The sequence below is a fragment of the Nicotiana tabacum genome, chromosome 9, assembly GCF_000715075.1.
Source record: "Nicotiana tabacum cultivar K326 chromosome 9, ASM71507v2, whole genome shotgun sequence".
NCBI classification, from domain to species: domain Eukaryota; kingdom Viridiplantae; phylum Streptophyta; class Magnoliopsida; order Solanales; family Solanaceae; genus Nicotiana; species Nicotiana tabacum.
This window is the reverse complement of record NC_134088.1, coordinates 10,427,976-10,446,357: the sequence shown is the minus strand read 5'-3', so window position 1 is coordinate 10,446,357 and position 18,382 is coordinate 10,427,976. Positions and strand designations below refer to the sequence as shown.

The 18,382-nt window shown below is 35.4% G+C and overlaps 1 pseudogene; it reads left to right on the top strand.

The window, feature by feature from the left end:
• The first annotated feature begins 2,611 nt into the window (after positions 1-2,611).
• On the top strand, positions 2,612-2,796 carry LOC142164534 (U2 spliceosomal RNA; annotated as a pseudogene).
• Positions 2,797-18,382: the final 15,586 nt, after the last annotated feature.

The window sequence follows — 18,382 nt, the reverse complement described above, 5'->3', positions numbered from 1 at the left end:
TTATGTGAAATTATTTGATTGGGCGCGGTAGAAAATGATGCATGTAATTTATCAGGTAAATTGTTTAATAGAAAAATGGGTCATAAATTGAAGCTATTTATGATGTTTCTTGGCTTTAATTATTTTATCACTAGCTAGCCATTTTTATTTGAGATATGGATTTTACTATGCTCCAACTAAAGCTACTTTCGTAAGGTGAACAGATAATTGGGTATTATGGGTTGCAATTTGTAAGGTGAAACAGATAATTAGTTGTGAATTGATCTATTATAGCATGTCAAAAATTTAGTCCCACAATAATTCTTGTTAGTTGTACCACTCTCTATGGTTTAAAAGTGGCTCATTTATGTTATTACTTCAGTACATGTAAACATTATTTTGGTGATACTTGTATTGTTAAACCATGTGTATGTTATTGCAAATATTAGATTTTACCAAAGGATGTGGTGCAGTTGATGAGACTGCTCCTTCCTTAATCAAAGATCTCGGGTTTGAGCCCTTGGTATGGAAAAATTCTTGATAGGGAACGGTTCCTCTCGAATGGGGCCCTACGCTACGCGAATCCAGATATAGTTGGGACTCCAATGCAGATACCGAACACCGAATGGGAAAAACCAAAAAAAAGAGAGGATGAAATATCTTATCTAATGTAAACAAAGCTAAAGAAAAAAAATGTTAGGTTTTGGGTAATTATCTCTGGTTAGGGGTGTACATAGGCCGGGTTAGTTGGGGTCTTATAATTATCAAACAAAATCAATTGTGTCGGGTTATTAAATCTAAATACCAAACCAAACCAATAAAAATTCGGATTTTTCAATCTCGATTTTTCTCGGGTTTTCTTGGATTTTTGGGTTTTTCGTTTTTTCTCGGGTTTTTTTTCAGTAAAATCTTTGTAGAACAAAACATATAACTTGTGCTCAAAATATTTCTTTAATCCTAGTAAGATACAACTATATAAAGTATTTTCCTAGTAAAATATGAGATGTGTCCATGGTATTATCCTAAAATATTCAACAATAAAGACGATAAATTATGTAATATAAATATTGCTAATTAAAAAGCCATAATAAAAATAAACATAATTTAAATGTATTCATGCTGAAATAAGTACTAATAAAGGAGTATTAATTACAGGACTAAACGCTAAAGAAAAAATAAAAATAGGTTATGCATTTTTATTTAAATTATTGCAAAACAAAAAATAGATATTCAATACATTTAATTCGTAGTATTGAACTGGATGTCTTTTGTTAACATTAGTATTGATTTGATTTTGGTTTCGACCTTTGCTAGCATTATTTAATGTCCTAATATTAATGACTATAAAACTTATTGGAACATTCAAAAGTTCTAAGTCCAATCTTGAAATAATACCTTAAAAGATAAAATTATGAATTTTTTAAAGAAATATTTATAAATTACATCACAATAAGTATATTTATATATTAAATATATAAAAAATTTCTATATATGTAATTTCGGGTTGGTTTGGTTTCGGTTTGACTTTCTTTAGTTAAAACCAAACCAAACCAATTATGGTCGGATTTTTTTTCCAACACCAAACCAAATCAAACCGAACCATAGTCGGTTTTTTTTTCTCTCGGTTTGACTCGGATTATCGGGTTGGTACGGTTTGTCGGTTTCCTTTTTACACCCCTATCTCTGGTATATCTCCATTCCTTCATGTTTGCTAGTATTTATTAAGGTTTAGAAAATTGACGAGGTTCAAATTTAGCCAACCGGTAGAACGTAACTTATCAGTATCCGCGGTCATTCATACACCATTTATCACATACAGTAAAACCTTTCTATAGCACACTCATTAGTTCGAGATGTTTTTGGTTATTATAGCGGGCTACTATTACAAATTTGTGAGATAAAAAGGAGCCATAACATAAACATAATTGATTCCATAAAAAATATTGGCTTTTATAGTTAATTGTAGTTATATAACAATACGGTAATAGAGAAAGTAGACTCCCCATTCATTAGATAGAGAATATCACCAAAATTTCGCGATCCGCTGCTGAATTTATTCCAATTCCAAGAACTCGGATTGAATCAGTATTGATATACCGATTCGATCCGAGCTCTCTTATTGAGAATGCTCATTGAGTCTCGAACCTCCACGCTATTTAGCACGAGATTTTGAGTCTCGTGTCTACCATTTCACCACAAGGCATCTTGAAAGTGAATCGTATTCCATGAATATAATATCTATCTAGTGTGATATATGGAATATATGACAAAGGTGGATCTATTGATCGGTCATGTCATATAGGCCCTAGTTGAACATCCAATTGCTTCGATTTGAATTATCCGGAGAATGCAATGCCTGATATATATAAAAAAGATGGACAATCAAACTCACTTTATTTTTTAAACGTTATGGTTAAATTACTTGACTTGGCATAAATATGGGGAGTAAATATTTACCATGGTAGAACAAAATTTCAGATCATAACTTTTTTCCTTTCCCTTGCAGGCAAGGAGAAGGCGTATGTATGAAACATAAAATTCTCCAGCCTACAAAAATACCACATCGAAAGCTAACAAAACCGAGAAAGGAGAGAACTCATATAAAACCGGAAGTCCGAGCAGTAGATAAAGCATACCTTTCTCGGCCTTTTGGTTAAGATCAAGTGTAGTATTTGTTCTTATCAGTTTAATAAGTTATCGATTCACATGATATTAACTCTATTGTTTTAGGGGAAGAGTTCATCAAGGTAGCTTGCTACATGGGCTCTCAAGTGTCGTCCATGTGTTGCACTATTGCAACTGCCTGGTGCACCCCACCAAATTGAATCTAAATTTCTGCACTAACCTTGGTTTATATTTGCTTTATTAGTATATATTTTAGCACTTAGATTATACGATAGAAAACAAAATGTTACTGACTCACTTAATGTGCTCTATTCGTGTAAATGAATACTAAGAAAGATTCTTGTTTTAGGATTTGTCGTGTAGCTCGCCACGGAAAAGAATTGACATCCTTTGATAGCTCAAATTTTGTCGTTCAATGGACATTCGTCTTGCCTCAATCCCAAAAGCTTAGCTCAGAGGATTGCCATATAATGGCGTGTGTTAAGTTTTATCTCTCTGTGAGCGCAAAATTGCTAAAATTTCATTATCTATGTGTATTTACTTTATTACTTACTCTCCTGTACCCTATCATGATCATATGAAATATACATTCACATTATAATTCTACGATCCGCATTTCTGATTAGTACTTCTCTGAATATTCTCTACTTGAAAGTTTGAACTTCAGAATTTTATTGGTGCATTGTGCATTTTTCTAGCCAAATGAGAAACTGTCTATTTATGAAAACAACCTAAAGCACAAAAGGGCTATGTTTTAAAGTTATGGTTTCTTTTTGTATTACTTTCTGGAGTCCCGTTACTACAAAGATAAAAGCACAATTGTGTCTCAAATTTTATAGAGAATACAATGATACATTATGATGTTATTTTTCTTTACGTTGTAATATTATGTATTTCATAAAAAAGGAACACATTTAAGGGTTGAGAAGACATACTTAGAAAAAGATCTTGTAAATGTAAACGAGAGTGTTTTCTCTTTCTTCATTAGTAGATTAATCCCACAGCGGCCAATACAAATAGAGAATGAACAAATGCTGACCTAGGCTTGTGACCTCCATTGCACTTTGGAGGGGTGCTAGCTTAAGGTCGGCCCAAATGGTCGAGCCTACGTCATAATTTATAGGAATTTTTTTCTAACTATACCATATATGAAACCTTATTACCCTAAATGTGCATAGTTTGTTAATTACCCGCCCAGTCCACACTTTAACTACAATTTATATACCATTCGACTATTAGGCATTAAAAGGGCAGAATATTCCCTAAAAACGCGCTAAAATTAAGGAGAGAATCTTGGTGTTAATTGATTCTACATTAAATTCAATTTTTAAAAAGGGAAAGGAGATTTCTCATCTGCGTATTTTCCTCCAGAACTACAATTCAAATTCTCGAAAAAAAAAGAACGAACAATTCAAATTTTTGAGTTTCAACAACTCAAAGTTGAAAAAATCTGTTCTTCCATATATTTTCCACCATTGATAGCCATTAAAAAGCTTGAAAGCTTTGAATTCAAATTTGGGTTTTCAAAAATCATTATTTGTTTGGATTGTGTGTTGTTGTAAATAATTCGGAATATGTTTAGGAGTTTATATCTCAATTTTGAGGGGTTTTGGTGAAGATTAGACTTGGTTTTGACTGAATTTCAGATTGAAGACATATTTCCAGAAATTGTAGATAAATTGTAGAATTGTAGATCAATTGTAGATAAATTGTAGATTGGGAAGACTAAAACTTCTACAAATCTTCTACAATTAGGTCGAAAATGCCAATTATGCTACAATTGAAATGAGAATTGGGATAATTAAATTCAATGTATCCAGTTTGTAGATATCTACAAATTTTCTACAAAAAATCTACAAAGAAACTACAAATCAGTTTACGTATGTATAAAGCAGTATTATTTTGAAGGGTATCTACAAAATTACTACATTTATAGTACAATTACACTATAATCTATGTTGAAAAAAAATGTTGACTACAAAATTTTCTCTTTATCTACAAAATTTCTACAAATAAACTACAAATCAATTTTTCCAGGATTGATGAAGAACAAAACAGCAGAAGATGCAGAAGATGGGCCACCAGAGTTGCTCTTTATTCATGGTGGCCATACAAGTAAAATTTCTGACTTCTCATAGAACCCATGTGAAGACTGGGTCGTCGCTAGTGTTGCTGAAGACAATATACTACAAATCTGGCAGATAGCGGAAAACATCTACCACGATAAAGATGATATACTCAATGGGTCTCATCTCTGTATTTTTTGAGAAGAAGAAGGAATGGAGAAGAGAAATAAATGGGAGGGGGAAAACGAATATGGTCAGATCTTAGGAATTAAGGGGAGAGAGAAACGTGAGATATATGGATACCTTTAATTAAGGAGTAAAAACTGCCCATTAATTAGACCCTTAATTAAGTATGGTATAAGATTAGTAATTTAGTGAAGGCCCGCGTTCGCGCAGCCCCTATCCAATCCGCAGTCCAAAACTTTGTAGTGTCTGGCCTTATCTTAGTTTATGGTCGGTCCAAGCGAAATATGTCTTACTCTGTTTTGCTGAATCCAAATTGTTGTTCAGTTGAAAGTTCCGAAACTTCCAACTTCATATAAGCCAGAATATCCCAGTAGACCCTTGTATTTGTTTCGCGTTGTCATCCCGGTATCTTGCACCCCTTTGATGGTTGACCTAACTTATGTAGCATAGATAAAGCTGAGGTGGATAAAATGCTTGGTACATACGCAAAAGGAGCGTGAATACAAGGATTTGACATAAAATGACTAAAATAAGAGAAAAAAATAAAAAAGAGAAAGAAAAATGCAAAAGAAGGATCAACGAAGAACCCATGGTTCTCTTCCTGTTGCTGCCATAGCTTCCCTTTCCATCAAATTTAAAGGGCAACAAAAAATCATCAGAAGTAACAAAAAAAATCAGCTAACAACCCGTGGTTCTCAACATGAACTTCATCTAACAAAATCATCAAGAAGAATGTAGGAATTTCATTGGAGCCTGTCGAAAAGTCATTGCTAGCTAGTGCTGAAACTTCCGAATCATCAATGGCAAAGAACACACTGGAAAAGTTTGACCATCACCGGCGATGGAGACCATCGATGAACACCACAATTTTTTCTTCTGTATCACCCTTCTGAGTAGAAAATAAATAAAAGACTCTAGCAGTTCAAGTCAAATCGGATAAAGAATACCAAAAGGGGCGTGGATACGAAGAGCATAAATAAGGAAGAAAGAATGGGGTGCCCGAATTTAATCTTTAATGGTGTGTGGGTGCCCAAATCTAATCTTTAATGGTGTGTGGGTGCCCAAATCAATTTCTTGGTTTGTGAAAATTATTAGATTTTGAAGTGATTGCAACTTCAATTACTTCCTCTCCCACTTTCAATCCCTCAGAAATTTGTGGTGAATATTTGTAAGCACGTGATTTTTGCCCTATATGAGAATTACTCCCAAAAATTCAAAAATAAAATGATTTTCCTTGGTGTGCAATTTTGTGGTATTTTTGTGTAATTGTTTGTATGTTTGTCTGTGCATGTTTATTTGTTAAATTATTAAAAATACAAAAATATGTCGCATTTTGCATGTAGGATTTAATTATACAATTGTTAGTAATTAAATTTGTTTTACAAAAAAATAAAAATTACAAAAATAGGCATCGTTTGCATTTTTAGCATTTAATGTCCAAATACACAATTTTATGCTTAATTATTACTTAATTGTGCGTTAATTATTATTGGAAGTTAATTTGCGCTTTTATAACTTAATTTAGTTCTTAATAATAAGTTAAGTATTTTTTATAATTTAGTTTTAGAAAAATAAAAGAAGAAAAGAGAGCAAACAATATAAAGAAAGTCGGAATTGGGTCTCTTCTTCGATTTCAAGCCACATACCCAAAAAATGGCCCAACCTTCCCTACGACCCAGTCCATTTCGAACTGGGTCGACCCAGTCCATAACCCAACACCCCTATCATTTTTACAAAACAAAACAAAACAAAAAAAACCCTAAAGAGCTAAGCCATCCCCCCTCCTATCTTCTTCTTCTTCCTCAAGCTTCAAGAAAGCCAACAATGGCCACCCTATCTTCTTCCTCTCCAAAACCTCAAAACCACCCAACTCCCATGGCTGCCCGTACCTGCTGCCTCACGTTCTTCTCCTTCAAACCAACCAAACCCTAAACCATCGTCACCCCTCCAAAACCTCTCCGGCGATCCTCCATTAAATCCGACGACCACTACTGTCCGCCATCGTCTTCCTCACTATCTTGCCCAAACGATCCCTCATTCCACGTCAAGTAGCAGCAACTGCTGCTGCGTTGTCCAAACTCTCCCTCACGTCCAAATGACCCCGCCAGTGTCCAGCTCTCATCGACGTTGATGTCGCGTCCAGCCGCGTCCAGTCCGTCGAGTTTCTTCCATCTTTCTTCGACGCTGCTGTCGAGTATTTACTCCCTCGTCCATGGATTTTATTGCTACTGCTTCAACCTTTTTCTACTGCCCCGTCCAGCTCGAGGGCAGCCATGAACGTCGACTGTTCTCCGGCTTCAGCGTTGCTTTCAGCTTCTCCGCGTGGGTTCATCCAAACGCGCCCCCAGCGCTTCTGCCACGTCAACTGCTGCCGCTGCTTCGGCGCAACTTCATTTGTTTCTTAGGTTCGTGTTCATCATCGTTTGGTCGAGCTTTGGTCCAGGTTTGTCGAAACAGTCCGTACATATTTCATTCAATCCGGTTAGTAGATATTTGATTTTTTTTGGTTTTGTTCATGTTTATATGTTTTGTTGAATTAATTTTCAGATTTCAAAAGTTGTTTTTCATGTTTATTTCATGTTTGTATTATTGTTTAGGTAAATATTTGTTAGTTTAATGTTGTTGAGATACAAATTGAAGTTTAATTAATTGTTTCTTCAATTTGTTTCACGTGTTTATGTATTTTTAGAAATTGTTAATATTGTTAAGTTCAAATTTAAGTTCATAATTATTTCTTCATCGATCTTGTTATTTGTCTAAAATAATTTAGTTGTGTTAAGGGAAATATGTTGATTTAATCGTTTGAATCCATCATGTTTGTTGTTTAAAATAGATTTCATTCATGTTCCTACTTTGTTTGTTTGTTCTTGAATCCGAAATTTGTATAGCTTGATTTCTTGTTTACCATTTATGATTATTTCTTGAATTTGTTTTATAATCTTGTTTAAAGTTTAATATAGGAATTGTTTGTTGTAATGTTGTTAGAGTTGATTTTAAGTTCAATATTATTGAATTTAGAAATCTGAATATACTTGTTTGTTATTGTTGTTGTTGAATCTGAAAATAGGATTGTTTGTTGCTAAAAAAATATATTGTTCAATCAAATACCAGTTGTTCTTTGTTGTTCAATTTGTGTTCATGTGATTTGTTGTTGAAATGTTGAAGAAATCATGTTCATGTGATTTGTTGTTTAAATTTGTGTAGAAATTGGTCATATTGGCTATATTTTGGTTGAGTTTGATTAATTGATTTGTTATAGTTGATGGGGTAGTTTGGTAATTTGCAGTACGTTCAGGGGTAGTTTAGTAATTGCAATAAGGTTGGAGGGGTAGTTTAGGAATTGTACATTTTTGTAATTTTTTATGTGAAGCATGGGGGACAAATTGTAATGAGATGGGTTGTGATATAGTTGTTTAATATAAAGGGGGGACAAGACAAAAATTATTGGGGAGGAATCTTGTATTTGTTTAGTGAAGCATGAGGGACAAAAGATAATGGGGTGGTGATGATATATTTATTTAATGTAATGAGGATGAGTGGGAAGATAATGGGTTTGGTAGAGAAAATGGGTTGATTTTAATTGATTAAAAGATTTATGTGATGGGATATATATAGAAGTCTTGAATCAGATTTTAGGGGGACAGACAGAGATAGAGAGAAAAAAGAATAGAGGAGGAAAATTTGAAAAGAGAGGAAATTCCGAAAAAAAATACTAAGACTTTAGAAAAATAAAAAGAAAAACATTCTGGAAATTCAAAAGAAGAAGAATACACACCTGATATACAATCCAAATATTCCGAGATACGGATTGAGAAATTAAAGGTTAAACACTAATTAGTCTTTCAAAAATCTGAAAAGATTCCCTTTGCTTTTGTCCGTTGATTGTTGTTTGTTTCTGGATTTTTGTCTTGATTTTAAAATCTGTCACTAAGTTTCTCGTTGCTGGTTGTTACTGGTTGCTGGGGTTGCTGTTGTTGTATGCTACTGAATTTCTGCTGATCTCCCTTTTTCTTTTGCTTCCAATATCAGGTACACAACTGACACGCTGATTATTGTAAACTGAAACAGGAAGTATGAATACGAAAAATGAAGAGTTGAAGTTCTAAATTTATTTTAATTATATTCTGAATTTTATTTGTATGTATAAATTATTTAGTTTACAAAATCAGAATCATGTAGTTATTTAAATATATAGTGGTACATCTGACGATAACTTAACGGATGAACTATCTATATATATTGCCTAAAAATAAATAAATGGTATAGAAACTCCGTCTAAGTTAAAAATCAAACGAATAGACCATTGAACTTGTAAGAATATTGTTTAGTTAAATAATATTAGTTAATTCCAGCATGTAATTGGTTTAGGATTAAAATTAGATTGCTAAGTTTTTTTTAATTTTACAAACTGAGAACATGCCTAGTATAATGTAACTAGGTAGTAATACGTGAATAAGACGACCCAGGTTTAGTTTTATGCCATACACGTTGGGCCTGGGCCCGCATTGGCAACGGACTGCCCTGCTTACATCATTTTCAGAATTTATGAATCATATTTGAAACTCAACTATAACAACTCAAGCATGTAAATAAATTAAGACCTTTTCTCTTTCATTTTTGTAGAGACAATTTTAATAGAAAAATGTAGGCATTTTAGGATTATCCTGTTAAAATAAATGAGCCTCGCCAAATAAAACAATGCAAACTGCGGGGCCCTCAATAACTGATCACAATAAAATACTTAGAATTTGGGGATGGACTGTTTAGTGAATTTCACTGCCTTCCCCGAAGACAATAAACGCGTTAGACTCTTTAGGCGCGATTTAATTAAATTACATTCTAAACTCGGGTGCGCATTTATGTGACCCAAATTCATATCTCAACGGAGTCGGAATGTATTAACAACCATGGGTGCATTGATTGTGACGTGGTTCGAGATGCATTTTCACGACGTTGCAATTCTATAAAAAATAATAATAATAAAAGCGGTTTTAAACTTAATGAAAGCATATAAGTAATAACATGTATTAAATCAGATATCTAGCCATTATAACAATTTAAGCGACCGTGCTAGAACCACGGGATTCGAGGGTGCCTAACACCTTCCCTCGGGTCAACAGAATTCCTTACTTAGAATTTCTGGTTCGCAGACTTCATTTGGAAAGTCGAATATTTTCCTCGATTTGGGATTCGAGATAAACCGGTGACTTGGGACACCAAAAGCCAAACCTTTCCCAAGTGGCGACTCTGAATTAAATAAATAATCCCATTTCGAATATTGTCACTTAAATTGGAAAAACTCCCTCGCGCATTTACCCTTCGGGGCGGGCGCGCAAAAAGGAGGTGTGACAATATTCACAAATCATTCTTTTTAATTTTTGTTTACAATGAGGTAGAGGTAAGGAAAAAACAAACTTTTGATGTTGCTAGTGTCTCTATTGTGGTTCGGTGGTGAGGTTTTAATAGGGAAGGTGACTGAATATTACAGTGGTGTTGGAGGTGAAGAAGGTGAAAATGGGGAGCATTTTCCTTTTAAAAAATAATTAAAAAAATGATGTGACATATTTTATCTGATGTGGATGTTAATATCAGCGTGACTGAGCAGCACACTGGGTCGGAAGGGTTTTAAATAGTGTGTTTTAACAACTATAAGTGTCTAGATAAAATTATATGAAATGCAAGGACCGGTATAATAAACCGGAACAAGTACAACGGTCTACAAGGCTATTCTGCCTTCATATAATGCAATGTGATCTTGTACGTAAAATTGTTGTTGATTAAAAATCTTTCTCCTTTTCTTTTGGTACAACAAAAATCTTGTCTTTCACACAGCTTGATAAATTTTCTTATATTGTAGTGGATTGTCATTTTGAGAATAAATATTGTTCATGCGTCTTTGAAGCAAAAAAAAATTATTATTATCATTTTCTTTTCACCCTATTTTTAAACTAAAGTTGGAAAATCTTTCGGCTGAATATTTAGTTAGTTAATTTTAAGTTCTTGAATTAAGTTAAACACTTATGTTCGTTATCGGAAATAATCTCTCTATCTTTGCAACCTAAGGGTAAGATTGTGTGCACACTATTCGCTCCACCTCTCTATCTTTGCAGCGTAGGGGTAAGACTATGTGCACACTACTCTTTCCAGACCCCATTTGTGGAATTATACTGAGTTTGTTGTGTTATTGTACTTGTGTTCGTCCTAGATATTTTGAAAGCGAAGTAAGTTTAAAACGTTATATGCCAATTTAGAGAGTTAGCAGAGTGAGAAAGTTAGTTTGTTAGTATAAGAGGATATGTGTCATTTACTATGAAATGAAATTAGCTGCAAAGGGGTTAGGGGCTACTGGAGTTACCAGTTTCTGTTACACTTTCAGTTAGGAGAGTAGGGTATCTCAATTCATTCAATTGTTGCGTATAAGGTAGGAAAATCTTGTATCGTTGGAAATTATCGGAAAAAATATCTTCTCGATCCTTCTCTATTCTTCTTCTCTTCAGTTTTCTTCTGCAATTCTTGTTCAGGAGCTATTCTTTTTATTTGGTTCCTTAGAGATTTGCGATTATTTCCTGCGACTCGGTTTTGGTACTAATAATTTGGTGTCAGAGCTAGCGATTCTTGGAAAAGCACAATGGCGGTGACGACGAGAAATAGTGAGATGCGGCGTGAATTAGATGAAATCAGAGAGCAAGTTCGTATCTTGGGTGAACGACATGACAATGTGATTGGAGAAATCCGACAACTGATAGCAGCTATGGCTGTTAACAATCAAGCTCAGGCAGTTCCTCCGGCGATACCTGTAGCTCCAACACCGGTGATTCCGGTAGATGATGGGGGAATTCTAGTGAATGACCGTCGTCACCATATGTATGGGGTCGGAAATCCTTATCATATGAATACTCGATATTCAAGTGTTGAATTTCCCAGATTTGGTGGTGATGATTTGCTAGGTTGGGTGTATCGATACAACCAATTTTTTGATGTTGATGGAACCCTAGAAGATATGAAGGTGAAATTAGCCTCGATTCACATGGAAGGCAGAGCTCATCAATGGAATCAAACGTTATTGAAGTCAAGATTGGGTAGAGAGCTCCCAAACTGGAATGATAATGTTCGAGCTTTGCATCTTAGGTTTGAGCGTACTCTGCATGCGGATCCTATGTTTGAACTAGTGAGGTTAAAATAAAACGAGGGTGTTCGGAGATTCTTAGATGAATTTGATGAGTTGTTGAACTAGGTAGATTTGACAGAGGAATATTTCATCAGTAGTTTTCTTAAAGGACTAAAACCTGAAATCGAGGTTCAAGTTCGTATGTTGGCACCAAGAACCTTAATGAAAGCTTACAGTTTGGCCAAATTGGCTGAGCAATCTTTAAAGTTACAGAGAGGATATAATAAGTCAAGTGTTAGGAATTCTCAACCCTTGCTTCCTACTCCAATTTCTTCGTGGAATTCGAATTCGAGAAGTTATCTTTATAGCCAAATTCCCGAGGGCATTAAAGGATCTATGAAAACATCAACAAGATTGACATTGGCGGAGATGGATGAAAAAGGGCCAAGGGGTTGTGTTATTGGTGTGATGAAAAATATACCCCTAACCATAATTGCAAGAAGAGGAAGTAGTTATTCATTCTCGAAGTGGATGGCGAGGTTAAAGATTTGAATTTTTAAGAGAATTGGGTGGAGAATGATAACCTTGAAGAATCCGCATTGAACTCTCAAATGTCAGTTCATGCACTGGACGACACAATGGATTACAAAACTATGAGAGTCAAGGGATCTGTCAAAGGTAAAATAGTTCATGTTTTAATAGATTCTGGATCAACACACAATTTTATGGATGTAAATGCTGCAACAAGATTGGGAATTCAGCTAGAAATAACCCTACCCTTTTCTGTGGCTGTTGCTAATGAGAGTAGGGTTAACAATTCTTTTATGAGCAAAAAAGTCAAATGGAGAATGCAAAGAGTAGATTTTATAGCTGAAATGTTAGTTATACCGCTGGGAGGAGCTGATGTGGTGTTGGGAATCCAATGGTTCACTTTAGGGGATATCAGATGGAATTTCAAATAGCTTAAGATAGAATTCCAAATAGGTGGGAAGAAGATTTAATTGAGGGGAAGTCTACTTGGAGAGTCTAAGGTGATCAATGGTGAAAAGATGCAAAAATTATTGAATAAAAGTGCCCAACTAAGTATGATGACAGTGACCTTTGTGAAGCACACATCCGTTCAGAATCTGAGTTTATCAGAAATGTAGTTGAATGGAAATGGTACGAATTTACCATCTGATTTACATCAAGTAATTGATAAGTATTCTCCTATTTTTGATGTTCCTGGTGAATTGCCACGTCACAGGAGACATGACCACAAAATTGTATTGAAAAATGAGATTTCTCCCATTAATGTGAGGCCGCTATAGATACCCTACTACCCAAAAAGATAAAATAGAGAAAATGATAAAAGATTTACTGGAGTCTGGGTTATTAGGCCTAGTGTGAGTCCATATTCCTCTCCTATTGTGATGGTTAAGAAGAAAGATGGGTCTTGGAGGATGTAACGACTAGTCGCTCGTTCTGAGAGTTATAACCCCATTTCTCTCATCTATGCTTATTTACGTGTTTTTCAGCTGTGTTGCGTTGTATCGAGTTGGTAGGTTTAGGTACAGAATAGTTTTTGAGTGAAATGAACACTTAGTCTCTTAGTTAGAAAGCTAAGTTAGAAAAGTCAACTCGAAGTTGACTTATAAGTAAACGAATCCAGATTTGGATTTTTATGATTCGATTAGCTTCGTTGGATGATTTTAGACTTAGGAGTGTATCCAGAATATAATTTGGAGGTCCGTGGTAGAATTAGGCTTGAATTGGCGAAAGTTGGAACTTTAGAAGTTCTTAGGCTTGAATTCGAGGTTGATTTGGTATTTTGGTGTTGTTTTGGATGTTCCGGAGGTTTGACTAAGTTTGGGTAGTGATATATGACTTGTTGGAATTATTAATTGAGGTCCCTAGGGCCTCGGGTGAGTTTTAGATAGTTTAGGTTGTGTTGCGCTCGTTTTTCTTATGTTTCGACGTCGTTTCTTCAAGCATAAATGATATCATATTGAACAAATGAGCTCTGATTTCTTTTTTGATTGAAGCATTAGATCCGTATCGTAAATACGGACCCGTATCTAAAAGAATCGTCGAATTTGGACATCGTATGAGGATTTTATGGTCATTTTACTAAGAATTACGTTGCTAGATTTTTCAGATTAATTACGACATTGCCACTAACGGCGTATTTAAAAATTTGCACTATTTGCAAATATTGAAACCAACATATCTCCTTCATTATAAGATCAAACTGAGTAATTCAAAAGCCTAACTTGACTAGAATTTTACAAGAAATCCATTGGAGGCATAAAAAACCAATTTCGGGATCGTTTAGTACAAGAAAAGAGGCAGAATAGCTGACAAAAAAATATATAAAATAAAAGTTTGTTCATTCGATCATATTTTAAGTTAGGGAGCTCGAATTTATGCGATTTTGGAGGTAATTTTCACCTTAGGGATTGGGGTAAGTGTTCCCTACTCAATTTTGGTTATATTTCATGAATACATCTTCGTTTTGGGATTTGATTGATGATTTCAAAGTGAAATTGAGGGAGTTAGGGCTTGAGTTTTAGAGAGTTTTAGGTAGGAATTTGAGGAACCAAACGGAGTCCGAATTTGATAAATTTTATATGGTTAGACTCGAGAGAGGAAGAGGTTTATTATTCTGCCATTTTTGACTGGTTTCGAGACGTGGTCCTGGGGGCCAAGTTTTGGTCGGTTTCGAATTATTTGGCCTATTTATGTAGTTTTTATTGTGAAATTCAATTCTCTAGCCTTGTTAATAATATTATTCTAATTATGGTTAGATTCGGAGTTTTTGGAGACCGAATCGAGGGACGAGGACATCTAGAGTAGGATTTTACGTTGTTAAGGTAAGTAACAGTTTTAACTCTGGCTTTGAGAGTATAAACCCGGATATTTTGATGTCACGTGACTGTTCGGAGGTGATACACACGCTAGGTGACAGACGTGTGGGTGTATACCTTGAGGGATTGAGACTTGGTCCATCCTGTGAGGCCTCATGGCCATCATCTGTGTTTATGTAGTTACTTGTTGTCGAACTTATTTGCCTTCATGTTAGAGATCATGCTTAGGATTTATTCGTGCTCACATTATTTGTACTCAGTCATAAAATATATTGTACATGTTTACCTCAGTCTCTATTATTTGCTAATATGCTGTGATACTTGATGTGGGATGTGTCCCTTTATTTGTTGATGATGGCGAGGCTAGTGAGGTACATGATTGAGTCAGGCCGAGGGCCTGGTTGTGAGGATATTAATACCATAGCGTGTGAGTTGTCCGTGTAGCATGTGAGTTGACCGTGCGGGTCCAGGTATTGATACCATAGCACGTGAGTTGTCCGCGTAACACGTGAGTTGACCATGTGGATCGAGGTATTGATATGATGGCACGTGAGTTGTATGTGCTTAGCGTTTGGGATTTGGGAGCCCTCCGAAGTCTGTACACACCCCAGTGAGTGCAGAGTGTTGAGTATTTTGAGTGTGTTAAGTGCTGAGTGCGAGTGATGGAGTGACACTGCTGTGAGGTTGTATTTATTTGTGTTATTGTTGCATTTATCTGTTAAATTTCTTTGTGGCATTTACTGAGTTATGGAATTTAGCTGTTTATTTTTAAATTGTGAAAATAAATAATTGGACTGTTTTACTTAGCTCGTCACTACTGATAAGTTCCTTAGTTATTTCTGTTACTACTGAGTCGGTTGTACTCATACTACACCCTACACTTTATGTGTAGATCCAAGTGAGTTAGAGCGTGGTGATCGTTGAGTTCATGTCGGCTATCTTTGGAGAATGCAAGGTAGTTGCTAGCATCCGCATGACCTTGTTACTTCGTTTGTCATTTCTTCTTTTGGACAGTTAGACAATTTATATATCTTAGTTCATAGTTTTAGACGCTCATGACTTAGTGACACCCCGATGTTTGGGGCTCGTTTCCGTATTTTATATTAATTATATTTAGAGTTGATTTAGTTTATGAGAAACTAAATGTTGAAATATTTTATTAATTTCTTATAATCGGTTTAGTAGTAATATTTTGGGAAATAGGCTTGCCTTGTAACACGATAGGCGCCATCACGACCATGGTTAGATTTTGGGTCGTGACAAGTTGGTATTAATTATATGGAATTAAACAAAGAGACAATGAAAGATAAATTTTCCATCCCAGTAATTGAAGAGTTATTGGATGAACTAGGTGGAGCAAAATTCTTTTCTAAATAGGATCTTAGGTCCGGATACCGTCGAATTAGAATGTGTCCTACTGATATTGAGAAAATTGCATCCCGATCATACCATGGCCATTGTGAGTTTGTTATGCCTTTTGGTCTCACAAATGCCCCTTCCACCTTCCAAAGTTTAATGAACCATATTTTCCAACCACATTTGAGGAATTCATCTTAGTTTTCTTTTGATGATATCCTTATCTATAGTCCTTGTTGGTCCAGTCACCTAGCCTATTTGGATACAGTTTTTCAAATTCTGAAAATTAACAGCTTGTATGTGAAGATGAGCAAATGTTCTTTTGGGGAGAGAGAGGTGAAATACTTGGGTTATATTATCAGTGGGATAGGGGTGACTGTAGATCCAAAGAAGTTAAAAGTTATGACGAAGTGGCCAACTCCTAAATTTGTCAAAGAGCTGAGAGGATTTTTGGGACTAACATGATACTATAGAAAGATTCATTAAGGGCTATGGATTGTTAGCTACTTTTGAACGAGTTATTGAAGAAAGGATCCTTTCAGTGGACTAAAGCAGCCGAGCAGGCATTCTATGAAATGAAAAATATCATGTATGCCCTTCCTGTGTTAGCCCTACCCAATTTTGCTGAAGAATTCACTATTGAGTCTATTGCTTGTGGAGATAGCATTTAAGCAGTATTGATGCACGCAACATCCTCTAGCATTTTTCAGTAAGGCCTTGGGATCTCAGCACGTTTAACTATTAGTATACGAGAAGGAAATGATGGCTATGGTTGCTACGGTTCAGAAATGGAGACACAGCCTGGTTGGAAGGCATTTCATTATCAAAACTGATCATCAAAGTCTGAAATACTTGATGAAGCAGAAAATTTCTACCTCTAGTCAATAGAGGTGGATAACCAAGTTATTGGGATATGATTTCACCAATGTGTATAAGAAATGGAAGGAGAATCTTGTGGCAAACGCTTTATCCAGGGTAGCTAACGTGACTGACAGTCTTCAAACAATATCATTTGAGACTGGTCAACTAGTACAACAACTTAAGGATTCATATATATTGGATCAAAAACTCTCTAAACTGATTGCAGAGCTCCAGTAAAATACTACTAGTAAACCTGGTTACCTATATAGAGATGGAATATTGTATAGAAATGGAAATATTATGTTTGGGAAAGATCAGGCTCTCAGGAAATATCTTCTTCAATTGTATCATGACAGTGGTATTGGTGGACATTCAGGCATATCGGGGACTTTGCAGAGGCTTAAACATATTTACTACTGGAAAGGCATGAAACCAGATGTTTACAAGCATGTGCAAGAATGTGAAGTGTGTCAAAAGAATAAAGGTGAAATCGTGGCTACATCTAGTCTTTTACAGCCACTCCCTATCCTGGAAAGAGTACGACAAGACATCAGTATGAACTTTATGGAGGGATTGCCAAATTCTTTTGGAAAGACCATTGTTTTAGTGGTGGTGGACAGGTGAGTATGCTCACTTCATGACATTGAAACATCCTTTTACTGCTGAAATGGTAGCTCAGACTTTTATGGAGCATGTTTACAAACTTCATGGACTACCATAGACTATAGTAACTGATAGAGATACTACTTTTCTCAGCACATTCTAGCAAGAACTCTTTAGTCTTGAAGGAGTAGCTTTGCATCATTCAACAGCCTATCATCCTCAAAGTGATGGACAAACTGAAGCACTCAACAAGTGTTTATAGGGCTACTTGAGATGTATGTGTAGTGATAGGCCAAAACATTGGACTACTTGGTTACCACTTACAGAATGATGGTATAACACTAATTTTCACAGCTCTACTAGGACTACTCCATATGAGGTGCTATATGGACATACTCCACCACTTCATCTTCCCTATTTTCCTCAAAGTTAAATGGTAGAAGCTGTGGACAGGAGTTTGCAGGCAAGGGAATCTACTATTCGGCTGTTGAAACACCATTTATGTTTGTCTCAACACAGAATGAAGATGCAGGCAGATAAGAAAAGGTCGGAGAGGTCTTTTATGGTTGATGATTGGGTGTATATAAATCGGCAGCCTTATAGACAACTTTCAGTAAGAGGGAGTGACTACTCGAAGCTCAGTCCTAAGTATTTTGGACCCTTTCGTGTAGTAAAGAAAATTGGCCACATTGCATATCAATTGGAGTTACCACCTAATGCTAACATTCATAACACCTTTTATGTGTCTCAGT